Here is an 18149-nt window from a genome sequence, read left to right as displayed (position 1 = left end):
TAAGCTTGTTCTTTCTTTGCTTGGCTTCATGGTCAAGTCTTCTTGCTGGTAGTATTCTTAGTTTATCATGCAATGCCTTGTGATGAGTGAATCGAGCTCGCAAACATGCCTTCATAATTCTGTTGATACCATGCCCAGTTTTCTGCTAAGTCTGAATCTGTTAACGAAACTTGCTATGCTTACATGGGTGCCATCATATTTTCTGTGCCCTTTTGGCTTATGGTCAGTAAGGGACTTTTGTTATATGCTTTGAGTAGATTAATGCAATGCCTTGTTTTGCCATGATATGTTCCTGTAGCATGTTGTTATCTTGCTCTAAACATTGCTTCCTGATGTTAATTCCTGGCATGTTAGTATTTTCACTAAGTCCGTGATGCTGATATCTTTTGCACTTTTTCCATGCTTGTTCGAACCTGCTATTGTGTGTTTTATCGGTAGCTCAGTGTTCATCTTTTGTCAAGCATCTTGAGTAGATTACTGCCATGTGCTTTGTTGCTATGTTAGAGTGCAGTAGCTTAGTTTCTTGTTGCATTCTAGATGGCATCGTGTTGTTAATCGCAGAATTGTGCCATTCTTGTTTTGCTTGCCATTTGCAAACCGTGCATCCGATTCCGGTGATCTTTATATCGATTTCGACAGAAATCAACTCATCTTTCCAGCGGTGCACTTGGTTTGCCAAGTTGAGGCCTGGTTCAATCTTTTCCTTCCGCAGCACGCATATGCATTGTATAGCACATCCTGCATATCATGCCATGTTTTGCATCATGTTGCTTGCGCATTGCACCGTGGCTGATTGTGGTTTCTTTTTCTTGTGTTCTTGCCTTGGGTAGAGCCGGGAGACAAGTTCGTGATCGAGGAACCCGTTAAGTACGCTTACGAGGATCATGCTTACGTCAACTCAGAGAACTTTGCTGGCAAGATGACCATACCCTCGAAATCACTTCTATCTTCGCTTGCTAGTTGTTCGCTCTATTGCTATGCCGTGATACCTACCATGTGCTATATCATGCCTCCCATATTGCCATGTCAAGCCTCTAACCCACCTTTCCTAGCAAACCGTTGTTTGGCTATGTTACCGCTTTGCTCAGCCCCTCTTATAGGTTGCTAGTTGCAGGTGAAGATGGAGTTTGATCCTTGTTGGAACATGATTATTGTTGGGATATCATTACTATTATATCTTGTTTACTTTAATGCATCTATATACTTGGTAAAGGGTGGAAGGCTCGGCCTTATGCCTGGTGTTTTGTTCCACTCTTGCCTCCCTAGTTTCCGTCATACCGGTGTTATGTTCCTTGATTTTGCGTTCCTTACACGGTTGGGTTATAATGGGAACCCCTTGACAGTTCACCTTGAATAAAACTCCTCCAGCAAGGCCCATGATGACCCACAAGTATAGGGGATCTATCGTAGTCCTTTCGATAAGTAAGAGTGTCGAACCCAACGAGGAGCAGAAGGAAATGATAAGTGGTTTTCAGCAAGGTATTCTCTGCAAGTACTGAAATAAGTTGTAACAGACAGTTTTGCGATAAGGTAGATTGTAACGAGCAACAAGTAAGAAAAGTAAATAAAGTGCAGCAAGGTGGCCCAATCCTTTTGTAGCAAAGGACAAGCTGGAACAAACTCGTATAATAGGAAAAGCACTCCCGAGGATACATGGGAATATCGTCAAGCTAGTTTTCATCACGTTCATATGATTCGCGTTCGATACTTTGATAATTTGATATGTGGGTGGACCGGTGCTTGGGTGCTGTTCTTACTTGAACAAGCATCCCACTTATGATTAACCTCTATTGCAAGCATCCGCAACTACAACAAAAGTACGTATTAAGGTAAACCTAACCATAGCATGAGACATATGGATCCAAATCAGCCCCTTATGAAGCAACGCATAAAGTAGCGTTTAAGCTTCTGTCACTCTAGCAACCCATCATCTACTTATTACTTCCCAATGCCTTCCTCTAGGCCCAAATAATGGTGAAGTGTTATGTAGTCGACGTTCACATAACACCACTAGAGGATAGACAACATACATCTTGTCAAAATATCAAACGAATACCAAATTCACATGACTACTCATAGCAAGACTTCTCCCTTGTCCTCAGGAACGAACGTAATTACTCACAAAGCATATTCATGTTCATAATCAGAGGGGTAATAATATGCATATAGGATCTGAACATATGATCTTCCACCAATTAAACCAACTAGCATCAACTACAAGGAGTAATCAACACTAGTAGCAACCTACTAGCACTAATCCCGGACTTTGAGACAAGAATTGGATGCAAGAGATGAACTAGGGTTTGGAGATGAGATGGTGCTGGTGAAGATGTTGATGGAGATTGCCCTCTCCCAATGAGAGGAGCGTTGGTGATGACGATGGTGATGATTTCCCCCTCTGGGAGGGAAGTATCCCCGGCAGAACAGCTCTGCCGGAGCTCTAGATTGGATCCGCCAAGGTTCCGCCTCATGGCGGCGGAGTCTCGTCCCGAAAAGTTCCTCATTATTTTTTTCTCATCAAAAGACTTCATACAGGAGAAGATGGGTATCGGAGAGCCACCAGGGGGCCCATGAGGTAGGGGGCGCGCCCTGGGGGGGCGCCCCCCACCCTCGTGAGAAGGGTGTGGGCCCCCTGGCCTTCATCTTTTGCGAGGATTTTTCTTTATTTATTTTAAGACGTTCCGTGGAGTTTCAGGACTTTTGGAGTTGCGCAGAATAGGTCTCTAATATTTGCTCCTTTTCCAGCCCAGAATTCCAGCTGTCGGCATTCTCCCTCTTTATGTAAACCTTGTAAAATAAGAGAGAATAGCCATAAGTATTGTGACATAAAGTGAAATAACAATCCATAATGCAATAAATATCGATATAAAAGCATGATGCAAAATGGACGTATCAGCCCAACCTTGGTTTTACCATTTGCCACCTAAGCCTTTTTCCCTTGGGTTCTGCGGACTCAAGGGTCATTTTTATTTTAAACCCCCGGGCCAGTGCTCCTCTGAGTGTTGGTCCAACCTGTCAGCACCCGGTGGCCACCAGGGGCAACTCTGGGTTCGCCTACCGGAATCTTGGACAATCCAGTGTGCCCTGAGAATGAGATATGTGCAGCTCCTATCGGGATTTGTCGGCACATTCGGGCGGCTTTGCTGGTCTTGTTTTACTATTGTCGAGATGTCTTGTAACCGGGATTCCGAGTCTGATTGGGTTGTCCTGGGAGAAGGAATATCCTTCGTTGACCATGAGAGCTTGTGAAGGGCTAAGTTGGGACACCCCTGCAGGGTTTTGAACTTTCGAAAGCCGTGTCCGCGGTTATGGGCAGATGGGAATTTGTTAATATCAGGTTGTAGAAAACTTGACAGTTAACTTAATTAAAATTAATCAACAACGTGTGTAGCCGTGATGGTCTCTTTTTGGCAGAGTCCGGGAAGAGAACACGGTTTCGTGTTATGCTTGAACGTAAGTTGCTTCAGGATCATTTCTTGATCATTATAGCTTCTCGACCGAGCTTTGCTTCTCTTCCCGCTCTCATTTGCGTAAGTTAGCCACCATATATGCTAGTGCTTGCTGCATCCACCTTACTACCTTTCCTACCCATAAGCTTAAATAGACATGATCGCGAGGGTGTGAGATTGCTGAGTCCCCGTGACTCACAGATTACTTCCAAAACCAGATGTAAGTGACGATGATGCCAGTGCAGGGGACGCGACTAAACTTAAGTGGGAGTTCGACGAGGATTCAGGACGTTACTATGTTTCCTTTCCGGATGATCAGTAGTGGAGCCCAGTTGGGGCGATCGGGATCTATGCATTATGGGTTGTCTTTCTTTATTTGGTTCCGTAGTCGGACCTTGATTGTATCTGGATGATGTAATGCTATATTTATGTATTGGGTGAAGTGGCGATTGTAAGCCAACTCTTTATTCCCTCTCTTATTCAGTACATGGGATGTGTAAAGATTACCCCTCTTGCGACATGCCTACTATGCGGTTATGCCTCTAAGTCGTGCTCTCACACGTGGGAGATATAGCCGCATCGTGTGTGTTACATCTATGGAGGTAATACCCTACTTCCTGCTTGATTGATCTTGATGAATATGAGTGTTACAACAGTTGATCTACCACGAGATCATAATGGCTAAACCCTAAAAGTCTAGCCTGGCTATGATTATTCAGGGCTATCTACGGACCTAGCCCTCCGGTTTATATAGACACGGGAGGGATCTAGGTTTACACAAGGTCAGTTACAGAGAAAGGAATCTTCATAGTTGATCGCCAAGCTTGCCTTCCACGCCAAGGAGAGCCCTATCCGGACACGAGTAGAGTCTTCGGTCTTCGTATCTTCACGGCCCATCAGTCCATCCCATATCCAATAGGTCAGATGCCCGAGGACCCCTTAGTCCAAGACTCCCTCAGTCATATCGTTGCAGTGCTTAGGCGACGCCCAGTTCCGGTAGCTTAATCATTACCGTCATCACACCGTCGTGCTGACGAAACTCTCCCTCGACACTCAGCTGGATCTAGAGTTCGCGAGACGTCACCGAGTTGAACATGTGTAGATGGCGGAGGTGCCGTACCTTCGATGCTAGGTTTGGTCGGACTCATGAAAATGTCGACTACATCAACCGCATTGTCATAACGCTTCTGCTTACAGTCTATGAGGGTACATGGACAACACTCTTCCCCTCACGTTGCTATGCACCACCATGATAGATCTTGTGTGTGTGTAGGATTTTTTTTGAAATTACTGCGTTCCCCAACATTGGCATCAATATATGAATATATGTATTACTATGATCAAGATTCAATAAACCATTCACATTGGGTTTATGACCATAGAAGGTTTTATTCATGTAAACGGAACAACAATTATTCTCCGACTTAAATGAATAAACGTGTTGCAATAAACATGATCTATTCATATTCATGCTCAACGCAACCACCAAATAACATTTATTTAGGTTCAACACTAATCCCGAAGGTAGAGGGAGTGTGCGATAGTGATCATATCAACCTTGGAATCATTTCCAACACACATTGTCACCTCGCTTTTAACTAGTCTCTGCAACTCCTGTTTTGAGTTACTAATATTAGCAACTGAACCGGTATCAAATACTTAGGGATTACTACAAACACTAGTAAAATACATATCAATAACATGTATATCAAATATACCTTTGTTCACTTTGCCGGCCTTCTTATCCACTAAGTATTTTGGGTAGTTCCACTTCTAGTGACCATTTCCTTCGCAGTAGAAGCACCTAGTTTTGAACTTGGATCTAGCTTTGGGCTTCTGATACCTCCATTTTGCATCATGCTTTTATATTGATATTTATTGCATTATGGGTTGTTATTACACATTATAGCACAATACTTATGACTTTTCTATCTTATTTTATAAGGTTTACATGAAGAGGGAGAATGCCGGCAGCTGGAATTCTGGACTGGAAAAGGAGCAAATATTAGAGACCTGTTATGCACAACTCCAAAAGTCCTAAAACTTCACGAAGAATTATTTTGGAATATATAAAAAATATTGGGCGAAGAAAGCACCAGAGGGGGGCCACCAGCCATCCACAAGGGTGGGGGGCGCGCCCTACCCCCTGGGCACGTCCCCTACCTTGTGATCCACCTGGCAAGCCCCCGATGCCCATCTTATGCTATATGGTATGTTTTGACCTAGAAAAAAAAATCAAGAGGACGCTTTCTGGATGAAGCACCGCCGTCTTGAGGCGGAACTTGGGCAGAATCAATCTAGGGCCTCAGCGGAGCTGTTCCGCCGGGGAAACTTCCCTCCCAGAGGGGGAAATCGAAGCCGTCGTCATCACGAACAATCCTCACATCGAGAGGGGGGTCAATATCCATCAATATCTTCACTAGCACCATCTCCTCTCAGACCCTAGTTCATCACTTGTATCCGATCTCTATCTCAAAACCTCAGATTGGTACCTGTGGGTTGCTAGTAGTGTTGATTACTCCTTGTTGTTGATGCTAGTTGGTTTATTTGGTGGAAGGTCATATGTTCAGATCCTTAATGATAACTAATACTCCTTTGATTATGAACATGAATATGCTTTGTGAGTAGTTATGTTTGTTCCTGGGACATGGGAGAAGTCTTGTTATAAGTAATCATGTGAATTTGGTATTTGTTCGATATTTTGAGGAGATGTATGTTGTCTCTCCTCTAGTGGTGTTATCTGAACGTCAACTACATGACACTTCACCATGATTTGGGCCTAGGGGGAGGCATTGGGAAGTAATAAGTAGATGATGGGTTGCTAGAGTGACAAAAGCTTAAACCCTAGTTTATGTGTTGCTTTGTAATGGGCTGATTTGGATCTGTATGTTTCATGCTATGGTTAGTGAGGGAGTCCTGGATTAGGGGGTATCCGGACAGACGGACTATATCCTTTGGCCGGACTATCGGACTATGAAGATACAAGATTGAAGACTCCGTCATGTGTCCGGATGGGACTCTCCTTGGCGTGGAAAGCAAGCTTGGCAATACGAATGTGTAGTTCTCCTTCCTTGTAACCATCTCTGCGTAACCCTAGCCCCCTCCGGTGTCTATATAAACCGGAGGGTTTAGTCCGTAGGACCAACAATAACAATCATACCATAGGGTAGCTTCTAGGGTTTAGCCTCTTCGATCTTGTGGTAGATCAACTCTTGTACTACTCATATTATCAAGAACAATCAAGCAGGACGTAGGGTATTACCTCCATCAAAAGGGCCCGAACCTGGGTAAACAATGTGTCCCCTGCCTCCTATTACCATCCGCCAAGACGCACAGTTCGGGACCCCCTACCCGAGATCCGCCGGTTTTGACACCGATATTGATGCTTTCATTGAGAGTTCCTCTGTGTCGTCATCGTCAGGCTTGATGGCTCCTTCGATCATCGATAGTAATACAGTCCAGGGTGAGACTTTTCTCCCCGGATAGATCTTCGTATTCGGCGGCTTCGCACTAGGGGCCAACTCGCTTGGCCATCTGGAGCAAATCGAGAGTTACACCCCTGGCCACCAAGTCAGGATTGGAAGCTTAAACTACACGGCCAAAATCCGCGGAGACTTGATCTTCGACGGATTCGAGCCCCTGCCGAGTGCGCCGCACGGTCACGATGAGCATGATTTAGCTCTACCATCGGACAGTGTTTGGGAGACCGCACCGGCAACCGCTCCGACCCTCAATTCGGAGCCAATTGCGCCATCCATGGACGGGTGGATAGACCCCACCACGGAGGCCGCATTCTCAGCGGCGATCGAGCCAAGTATCGACCTTACCCTTCACAAGAGCCGTGATGCCAAACTGCCGGATTCTTCCCCTGCCACAGACTTCGAACAGCCTGCGTCCTTGCCTATCGAATCCGACTAGGCGCTGATCATGGAGTTTACCTCCGCGGATATCTTTCAGCACTCGCCTTTCGGCGACATACTGAACTCATTAAGGTCTCTCTCCTTGTCAGGAGAGTCCTGGCCGAACTATGTCCAGCAGGATTGGGATGCGGATGACGAAGAAATTCGTCGCCCACCCACCACCCACTTAGTAGCCACTGTGGACAATTTGACTGACATGCTCGACTTCGACTCCAAAGACATCGACGGTATGGCCGATGATGCAGGAGACAAACAAGAACCACTACCCACAGGGCACTGGACAGCCACCCCATCATATGATATATATATATATGGTGGACACACCCAAAGAAGGCAATGGCGACGGGACAACGGAGGATGACCCCTCCAAGAAGCAACCCAAGCGCCAACGTCAGCGGCGCCGCTCTAAGTCTCGCCAAGGCAAAAGCGGTGATACCGGCACAGGAGATAATAGCACTCCGGACAATGTCGAAGATGACGACAATCCCCTCCAGCAAGATTTAGAGCAGGAGGATGGAGAAGCCAGCCCTCCCGAGAGAGCGGCAGATGGAGAGGCGGAGGATGATAATTACATGCCTCCCTCCGAAGACGAGGCAACCCTCGACGATGACGAATTTTTCGTGCCTGAGGATCCCGTCGAGCAAGAGCGCTTCAAGGGCCGGCTTATAGCCATGACAAATAGCCTTTAGAAAAGCAACAGCAGCATCGATCTGATCAAGATTTGCTAGCTGACAGATGGACTGAAGTCCTTGCAGCCGAGGAATATGAACTCAGATGCCCTTTCAAGAGTTACCCAAAGCGCAGGTTGCTACCCCGACTGGAGGAGGGAGCATTAAAACCTACATATCCAGCGTATGACGTGGCTGATCGGCCACCTCGTGGCCGCGATAGAGAGGCATTTCAGCCAAAAGCTCAGCCCGCACCCCGACGCCACTCAAATAAAAATGTCAAGGCACGGGGAAACACGCTAGACCTGCGAGACGTATTGGAGGACAAAGAAAAACACACAAGATCGATCTACGGATCACGAGGGCGCACCACTACGCGAGACGATAACCGTCATGCCGGATATAGTAAAAGAAAATCCGGCTGGGCCAAACACAGCGGACAAGACTCATTTGAGCTGCATCGCGATATAGCCCAGTACAGAGGCGCCGCACACCCCCTATGCTTCACATACGAAGTAATGGATCACCAAATCCCAGAGGATTTCAAACCCGTAAATATCGAATCATACGACGTTACAACAAATCCTGCGGTATGGATCGAGGACTTCCTCTTGCACATCCACATGGCGCGTAGTGACGATCTACACGCCATCAAATATCTCCCACTCAAACTCAAAGGACCAGCTCGGCATTGGCTCAACAGCCTGCCAGTAGAATCCATTGGTTGTTGGGAAGATCTGGAAGCCGCACTCCTTGACAACTTCCAGGGCACTTATGTGCGACCACCAGATGTCGATGACTTGAGCCACATAATTCAGCAGCTAGAGGAATCGGCCAGGCAATTCTGGACACGGTTCCTGACAAAGAAAAATCAAATCATCTACTATCCGGATGCAGAGGCCCTAGCAGCTTTTAAGCACAACATCTGCGACGAGTGGCTCGCCCGGCACCTTGGCCAGGAAAAGCCGAAATCTATGGCAGCCCTCACGACACTCATGACCCTCTTTTGCACGGGAGAGGACAGTTGGCTGGCTCGCAGCAATAACATATCAAAGAACCATGGTACTTCGGATACCAAGGATAGCAATGGCAGGTCACGTCGCAACAAACACAAGCGCCGCATCAACAGCGACAATACCGAGGATACGACAGTCAATGCCGGATTCAGAGGCTCTAAAACCGGTCAGCAGAAAAAGCCATTCAAAAGAAGCACTCCGGGCCCGTCCAGTTTGGACCGTATACTCGATCGCTCGTGTCAAATACACGGCACCCCCGACAAGCCAGCCAACCACACCAACAGGGAATGTTGGGTGTTCAAGCAGGCCGGCAAGTTAAATGCCGAAAACAAAGATAAGGGGTTACATAGCGATGACGAGGAGGAGCCCCGGCCGCCGAACACCGGAGGACAGAAGAGGTTCCCCCCACAAGTGCGGACGGTGAACATGATATACGCAACCCACATCCCCAAGAGGGAGCGGAAGCGTGCGCTAAGGGACGTATATGCGTTGGAGCCAGTCGCCCCAAAGTTCAACCCATGGTCCTCCTGTCCGATCACCTTCGATCGCAGGGACCACCCCACTAGTATCCGTCATGGCGGATTCGCCGCACTGGTCCTAGACCCAATCATCGACGGATTTCACCTCACTCGAGTCCTTATGGACGGCGGCAGCAGCCTGAACCTGCTTTATCAGGACACAGTGCGCAAAATGGGTATAGACCCCTCAAGGATCAAACCCACAAAAACGACCTTCAAAGGCGTCATACCAGGTGTAGAGGCCCATTGCACAGGCTCAGTCACACTGGAAGTGGTCTTCTGATCCCCGGATAACTTCCGAAGCGAGGAGTTAATCTTCGATATAGCCCCGTTCCGCAGTGGCTATCATGCACTGCTCGGGCGAACCGCATTTGTGAGATTCAATGCGGTACCGCATTGTGCATACCTCAAACTCAAGATGCCAGGACCTCGGGGGGTCATCACAGTCAATGGAAACACAGATCGCTCTCTCCGCATGGAGGAGCACACTGCAGCCCTCGCAGCAGAAGCACAAAGCAGCATCTTCAGGCAATCCACCAGTTCGGCGATTAAACACCCGAACACCGTCAAGCGCGCCCGGAGTAATCTGCAACAAGACCGTCTGGCATGTTCCGAGCTCTCATAGCAATGCGGCCCCCACCCCAGTCCCAGCCAAACTGCGAAATCCGTGCCACGCGTACATAATTACGAATTGAAAAAACCATGGGCATAGGGGGGGTCACGACTACGGCACGCCACAAAACACGGCTCAACCGCACTAGGGGCTTCCCGCTTTGTTATTTTTTTCTCTCTTTCAGGACTTTACTCTCTGGAAACCCCGTCCGGCAGTACGATTGCCAAACACACGATACAACAACCAAGGAGGCAGAAAGCTACATCGCACCAAGGAATCCCAGGTGGTCTCTGATAACGAGTGAAATACCTGCTTTAAATACCATTCCTCACCTTGCCCTTGGAGGGGACATGTCAAATAGTCCTACTTTTTGCTTATCGCATTACTTGTATCATTCTGCTTTGACGCACCTTTTTGAATAAACAATGCATAACACTAGACTATTACCGCATTCTCTATTCTTATATATATATATATATATATATATATATGTTCAATCATGACATTCAGCACCCGTACACTCTGGTACGGCCAATACGCCAGGGGCTTAAGCGTACTCCATAATACGGCATGAGAAGTCCGAACACTTTCGACAGTACGGCACCCCGAACTTATAGCATTATATGCATCAGCTCCGAATCATGTCTTGGGTCAATAGTTGGGTTTGCCCGGCTCCCATGTTTTGGTACCTTATGTTCCGCTATATCGGCTAAGGTAGCACTCGGAGAACTACTGCGATTGTGCCCCGGTTCATCTAGGCAAGAACCTCAGTAGAGAAAGCTAAAACTGACTGTCATGATAAGGCAAGAGTTGGTCGTTGTTCGAGAGGTCTCGAGTCCCTAAAGACTTATGCCGCTTAGGGCGAGGAGTCGACTTTGTCCGGCTTAGGCGTGTATAGTGCCCTGAATTCGGCCTTCCGAATACTAGGGGCTTCGCCAAAATTTAAAATTGTAGACTTCTATGGCTAAGTGAGAGTGATAAAGCATTATAGTACGATTGCCTTGTTCGTTGCGCTGAGCACCTCCCTCGAAGGACCCAACAATGGCAAAAAGAGTGCTCAGATTTATCCCAAACACCCCAGCACTCGTGGCATGGGGGCAGAAGCCGACGACTGGCCATCTCTCAGATTTGATAAACAGCCGCACAGAAGGTAATATTTTAAATTCAAACAAGCGTTGCATAGCGCACATGAACAAGTTTTCATAATACAGGATCACACGAGCAAGTTCATTCAAAAATTACATCCTTCGCACACTCGTCCGCCACAAGACGGGCACCCTTCAGGACACCCTCATAATACATTTCAGGGTGGCGATGCTCCTTGCCCTGCGGCGGCCCCTCCTTCACCAGCTTCTCGGCGTCCATCTTGGCCCAGTGCACCTTCGCACGGGCAAAAGCCCGGCGTGCACCTTCGATGCAGACGGACCGCTTTATGACTTCCAGCCGTGGGCAGGCATCCACAAGCCGCCTCACCAGGCCGAAGTAGCTGTTGGGAAGGGAGTCGCCAGGCCACATCCGGACTATAAGGCCCCTCATGGCCTGTTCGGCCGCCTTGTGCAGCTCGACCAGTTGCTTCAGCTGGTCGCTCACAGGCATCGGGTGTTCGGTCCCAGTATACTGAGACCAGAACAACTTCTCCGTCGAGCTTCCCTCCTCGGCCTGGTAGTACTTTGCGGCATCCGACACGCTGCGGGGCAAATCTGCGAATGCTCCTGGAGAGCTCCGGACTCGGGTAAGTAACAAGTAATTTACTTTCATATGCTTGCTTTGCATAATGAATGCCTTACCCGCCGCTATCTTCCTCATCGCCTCAATTTCCTAGAGGGCTTTTTGGGCTTCAGCCTTGGCATGCTTTGTGCTCTCGAGGGCCGCGGCAAGCTCGGACTCTCGCGTCTTCTAGTCAAGCCCCAAAGTCTCGTGCTTCTTCACGAGAGCCTGGAGCTCTTGCTGCACCTCACCCACCCGTGCCTCTTGTTTCTCCCGCTCGGTGCGCTCCTCGGCCGCTTTGTTTTCGGCCTCGGACAGCGCTTGCTTCAGGGTCGCCACTTCGGTAGTAGCCCCTGGCACATCCATGATGATCCTATCATTTTGCAACCACATCTTATATATATATATAGACAAGGTATTACTTACCTTTGTTCTCCTTGAGCTGCCTCTTGGAGGTGCCTTTGTTCTCCTATCATTTCTCAGACCGCTCGAGGTTCTGCTTCAGTGCGGTGACCTCCGCAGTCAGTGCGACAGAGGTCAGCAGTGAAGCCTGCATACGCATATAGACATACTTGTATTAGACTCCTGCAAATATTATTTGATCCTTTATTCGGCTTTTCTTTGTGAACACCAAACAGAGCATCATGGGCTACTGTCTATGCGGTAATATTTTCCTATATTTTAAATACTTACCTCAAAGCCTGTTAGAAGGCTGGCACAGGCATCAGTCAGTCCGCTCTTGGCGGACTGAACCTTCTTGATCACCGCCCTCATAATAGTGTGGTGCTCTTCGTCGATGGAAGCGCCGCGAAGCGCTCCCAACAGGTTGTCCGGTGCCTCTGGATAGACAGAGGTCACCGGCACGGGCGGCTTGCCCCTCTTGGCAGGGGCGCCTCCCGGAGTCTGGAACCACTGGAGGTTCCGGCGTCGTGTTCGGCTGAGGGCCGAACTTGGAGCCCTTGGGAGTCTTGCTCCCTTTGCGCCTGGAGTCTGGAAGGTCGCCTTGAGGCGCCTCCAGGCCTACCTCCCCTCGGTTCGGTACCCCTTGAGACAATACCTCGACATTGTCCGTAGGGCGAGGAGAGGAGGCGGTTGGAAGTGACTCGCTATTCATATCCGACGAGTCCAAGGAACCGTCCGACGAGGATACGTCGATACGGGCTCGGGGCGGACTGCATGATCATATTCGACGTTAGGACAAGCAGTGCAATAAAAGTATGCTATGAGTTACTCTGGTATCCAAATACTTACGGCTTCGCCAGGGGCTTGGCCCTGAGTAACCACTTGTCTTCGCTGTCGGCGGCGGTGGTGGAACAGTCCGGAAGGAGAGTCCTTCCCTTCTTGGACCCTCCCGCCTCCCCGGTTGGGGCGGCCTTCCTTTTCCTGTCTCCCCCGACTGGAGGGGGATAATCTTCATCTTCCTCCTCCTCGTTTTCACTGGAGGAGTGCGTCTCGGAGTTATTGGACGATGAGTCCGATACCACCCGGCGCCGGGAACTCTTTCGGGTTCCCGTGGCCTTCTTCTTGATCTTCTCCGGTGCCTCATAAGGAGCCGGAGTCCGCATCTCCGTCAGGAGAGCATCTGCAAGATTTTGGGGCAGAGGGGCCGGACAGTTAATCTGCTCCGATATCTCCACCTAGTCCTGTCAAAGGCATGGGAGCTCAGACCCCGCACATGGTTAAACTATGGAAAATAAATACCCTACCAGATGTACAGAACTTACCGGATTCGCAGGGCGCTTCACGCTTAGCCCGCGGTCCTCGGTAAGGGGAGGGGGGACCTCGGCGCCCTTGAACAGCACCTTCCAGACGTCCTTATGCGTCGTGTTGAAGAGCTCGTGTAGAGTCTGGTGCTGGGCCGGGTCGAACTCCCATAAGTTGAAAGCCCGTTGTTGACAAGGGAGGATCCGGCGGAAGAGCATGACCTGGACTATGTTGACAAGCTTGAGTTTCTTGCCTATCATGTTCTGGATACACTTCTGGAGTCCGTCCAGCTCCACCGATGAGCCCCAGGACAGGCCCTTCTCCTTCTAGGAAGTGAGCCGTGTGGGGATTCCGGTTAGAAACTCGGGGGCCGCCACCCAGTTGGTGTCGCGCGGCTCGGTGATGTAGAACCACCCCGATTGCCACCCTTTTATGGTCTCCATGTAGGAGCCCTCGAGCCATGTAACGTTGGGCATTTTGCCCACCATGGCTCCGCCGCATTCCGCTTGTTGGCCGCCTACTACCTTCGGTTTGACATTGAAGGTCTTCAGCCACGGGCCGAAGTGGGGCTGGATGCGGAGGAAAGCCTCGCACACGACGATGAACGCCGAGATGTTGAGGATGAAATTCGGAGCCAGATCATGGAAGTCCAGCCCATAATAGAACATAAGGCCGCGACGAATGGATGGAGGGGAAACCCCAGTCCGCGGACGAAGTGGGTGAGGAAAACCACCCTTTCGTAAGGTTCCGGGGTAGGGACGATCTGCCCCGCGGCTGGCAGCCGGTGCGCAATATCCGCGGCTAAGTATCCGGCCCCGCGCAGCTTTTTGATGTCTCCCTCCGTAACGGAGGAGACCATCCACTTGCCTCCCGCTCCGGACATGTTTGGAGAGGGTTGAGGAGAAGGATGTGGACTTGGGCGCTGGAGCTCGAGTGCGCGAGAATGGATGAGCAAGGAGGAAGAAGGCGTGGGTAGAAAAAGGTGAACCCTTATCCCTTTATAAGGGCGGACGAAACTATGCGCCCCCACCAGCCTGGTAAAACTCGCTTATCCCCCAAGCGCCGTAATTGATGGCGCGGTTGGGTTACCCACGTCCGTATTGATGGGAATCCCGTAATAAGGGGACACGATCTCTGCTTCGACAAGACGTGCCAAGGAAACCGCCTCGCGAAACACGCTGAGGTTGGTTGTGAAAAACGATTCGAATGGTGACCTGGCTGTGGTGTGATGTCACACTGCGGAATGCGTCGGCAGATTAGATTTGTGAAAATATTATTCTCTCTACGGTTGTATGTGGAACTTGTTTTGCAGAGCCGGACACGATCCTCGTGTTCAAAATCTTCTATGAAGTATTCGGAGGAGGAACCCGCCTTGCAATGCCGAAGACAATCTGCGCGCCGGACTCATCGTCATTGAAGCCTGGTTCAGGGGCTACTGAGGGAGTCCTGGATTAGGGGGTATCCGGACAGCCGGATTATATCCTTTGGCCGGACTGTTGGACTATGAAGATACAAGATTGAAGACTTCGTCCTGTGTCCGGATGGGACTCTCCTTGGCGTTGAAGGAAAGCTTGGCAATACGGATATGTAGATCTCCTTCCTTGTAACCGACTCTGTGTAACCCTAGCCCCCTCCGGTGTCTATATAAACCGGAGGGTTTAGTCCGTAGGACCAACAACAACAATCATACCATAGGCTAGCTTCTAGGGTTTAGCCTCTTCGATCTTGTGGTAGGTCAACTCTTGTACTACTCATATTATCAAGAACAATCAAGCAGGACGTAGGGTGTTACCTCCATCAAGAGGGCCCAAACCTGGGTAAACAACATGTCCCCTGCCTCCTGTTACCATCCGCCTAGACGCACAGTTCGGGACCCCCTACCCAAGATCTGCCGGTTTTGACACCGAAAGTTAGATTTATCTTAATTCTTCTTTTGTAGTTGTGGATGCTTGCGAGAGGGGTTATCATAAGTGGGAGGCTTGTCCAAGGAAGGGCAGCACCCAAGCACCGGTCCACCCACAAATCAAATTATCAAAGTAACAAAGGCGAATCATATGAGCATGATGAAAACTAGATTGACAGTAATTCCCATGTGTCATCGGGAGCGCTTTGCTTCATATAAGAGTTCGTTCAAGCTTGTACTTTGCTACAAAAAGTATTGGGCCACCTTGCTGCACCTTTTTTTACTTTTGTTACTTGTTATTCGTTACGAATTATCTTATCACACAACTATCTGTTACCGATAATTTTAGTGCATGCAGAGAATACCTTACTGAAAACCGCTTATCATTTCCTTCTGCTCCTCGTTGGGTTCGACACTCTTACTTATCGAAAGGACTACGATAGATCCCCTATAACTGTGGGTCAGCAAGACTCTTTTCTGGTGCCATTGCTGGGGAGTGAAGCGCCTTTGGTAAGTGGAATTTGGTAAGGAAACATTTAGATAGGGTGCTGAAATTTACTGTCACTTGTTACTATGGAAAATAATCCTTTGAGGGGCTTGTTCGGGGTATCTTCACCTCGACCTGAAGAGCAAAGAGTTGCTCCTCAACCCACTGCATCTACTGAAAATATTTATTATGAAATTCCTTCAGGTATGATAGAGAAACTGCTAGCTAATCCTTATGGAGGAGATGGAACATGACATCCTGATATGCACCTAATCTATGTGGATGAAGTTTGTGGATTATTTAAGCTTGCAGGTTTGCTCGAGGATGTTGTCAAGAAGAAGGTCTTTGAGAGTGCAACTATCCCTAGGTGGTTTTGGTAATTCCTAACAACATATAGCTCATTGAGCTAATACTATTTCAAGATAAATATTTCAAGAAAGCTCAATGATTGGCATGGCATGGATTAGAAAAGTGGACCCCTCAAAATGCTAAGGACAAAAGATTGGCTCAAGCTCTAAAGCTCAGGACTCTACATTTTACCTTTTAGTGATCCAAGATCACATTGAGTCCATAGGAAAAGCCAATACTACTAAAAGGGGATGAGGTGTTGCTTAATGGGTTACTTGCTCAAAATGCTTAGTGATATGCTCAAAAACCCTCTACTACTTTCTCATATCCACATATGTCCCAAACCAAAAGTCAAACTCGGCCCCACCGTAACTCTCTATTCGGAGCCACCGAGTCAGTTAACGTAGCCACTGCCACAAAACCATAGTCTTTTCGGTCTCACCGATAGGGATCTCGGTCTCACCGAGATGGGATTGTAAACTCTCCGTTTCCCTTCGTAACGTTTCGGCCCAACCGAGATGAGCGAATCGATCCCACTGAGTTTGCATGACCAACTCTCTGGTTAGCTTATTACCAAAATCGGTTCCATCGAGTTTCTGCAATCGGTCTCACCGAGATTACTTATGCCCTAACCCTAATGAAATTGGTGTCACCGAGTTGACATGTCGGTCCCACCGAAAATCCTAACGTTCACATTTTGAACTAAATCGGTCCAACCGAGTTTCAATATTCGGTCCCACCAAGTTTGGTGATTTGTGTGTAACGGTTAGATTTTGTGTGCATGCTATATATACCCCCCCACCCACTCTTCATTCATGGAGAGAGCCATCAGAACATGCCTACACTTCCATCATACATTTTCCGAGAGAGAACCACCTACTCGTGTGTTGAGGTCAAGATATTCCATTCCAACCATATGAATCTTGATCTCTAGCCTTCTCCAAGTTGCTTTCCACACAAATAATCTTTCCACCAAATCCAAATCATTGAGAGAGAGTTGAGTGTTGGGGAGACTATCATTTGAAGCACAAGAGCAAGGAGTTCATCATCAACGCACCGTCTATTACCTTTTGGAGAGTGGTGTCTCCTAGATTGGTTAGGTGTCACTTGGGAGCCTCCGTCAAGATTGTGGAGCTGAACCAAGAAGTTTGTACGGGCAAGGAGATCGCCTACTTCGTGAAGATCTACCCTAGTGAGGCAAGTGCTTCATGGGCGATGGCCATGGTGGGATAGACAAGGTTGCTTCTTCGTGGACCCTTCGTGCGTGGAGACCTCCGTGGACTCACACAACCGTTACCCTTCGTGGGTTGAAGTCTCCATCAACGTGGATGTATGATAGAACCACCTATCGGAACCACGCCAAAAATCTCTGTGTCTACATTGTGTTTTCTCCCTCCAAACTCCTCCCTTTCCCTTCATGTGCAATGTTTTTGTAGCGACTTGACCTCAAACGGTCAAGTCTCTGTGCTTTAGTGTCATCCCTGGATCGGTAATGCTGACACACACAGTACTCGAGGATTTATAACAGAGTAGCAATCACAAACTTATTACATCGAATGTCTCAAAAGAGAACTTATTACAATAAATATGGCTTAAGGCCATCTAATACAATAACAGCGGAAGGCTTGGAAGATAAAGTGAGTCCATCAACTCCAACGGCATAGCTGAGCTGCACGGCAACGACCTAACGAACCTTACTCCTCGTCTAAAATGTCTGCAACATAATACGTTGCAGCCCAAAAATGGGCCAGCACATGGAATATGCTGGCAAAGCAACACAATAGAGCAAGAATAGAATAATGCTATTACTACATGC

The sequence above is a fragment of the Triticum aestivum genome, chromosome 6A (genome assembly GCF_018294505.1).
Source record: "Triticum aestivum cultivar Chinese Spring chromosome 6A, IWGSC CS RefSeq v2.1, whole genome shotgun sequence".
Classification (NCBI taxonomy): domain Eukaryota; kingdom Viridiplantae; phylum Streptophyta; class Magnoliopsida; order Poales; family Poaceae; genus Triticum; species Triticum aestivum.
The sequence above is the reverse complement of the archived record's forward strand: the minus strand, read 5'-3'. Positions refer to the sequence as shown.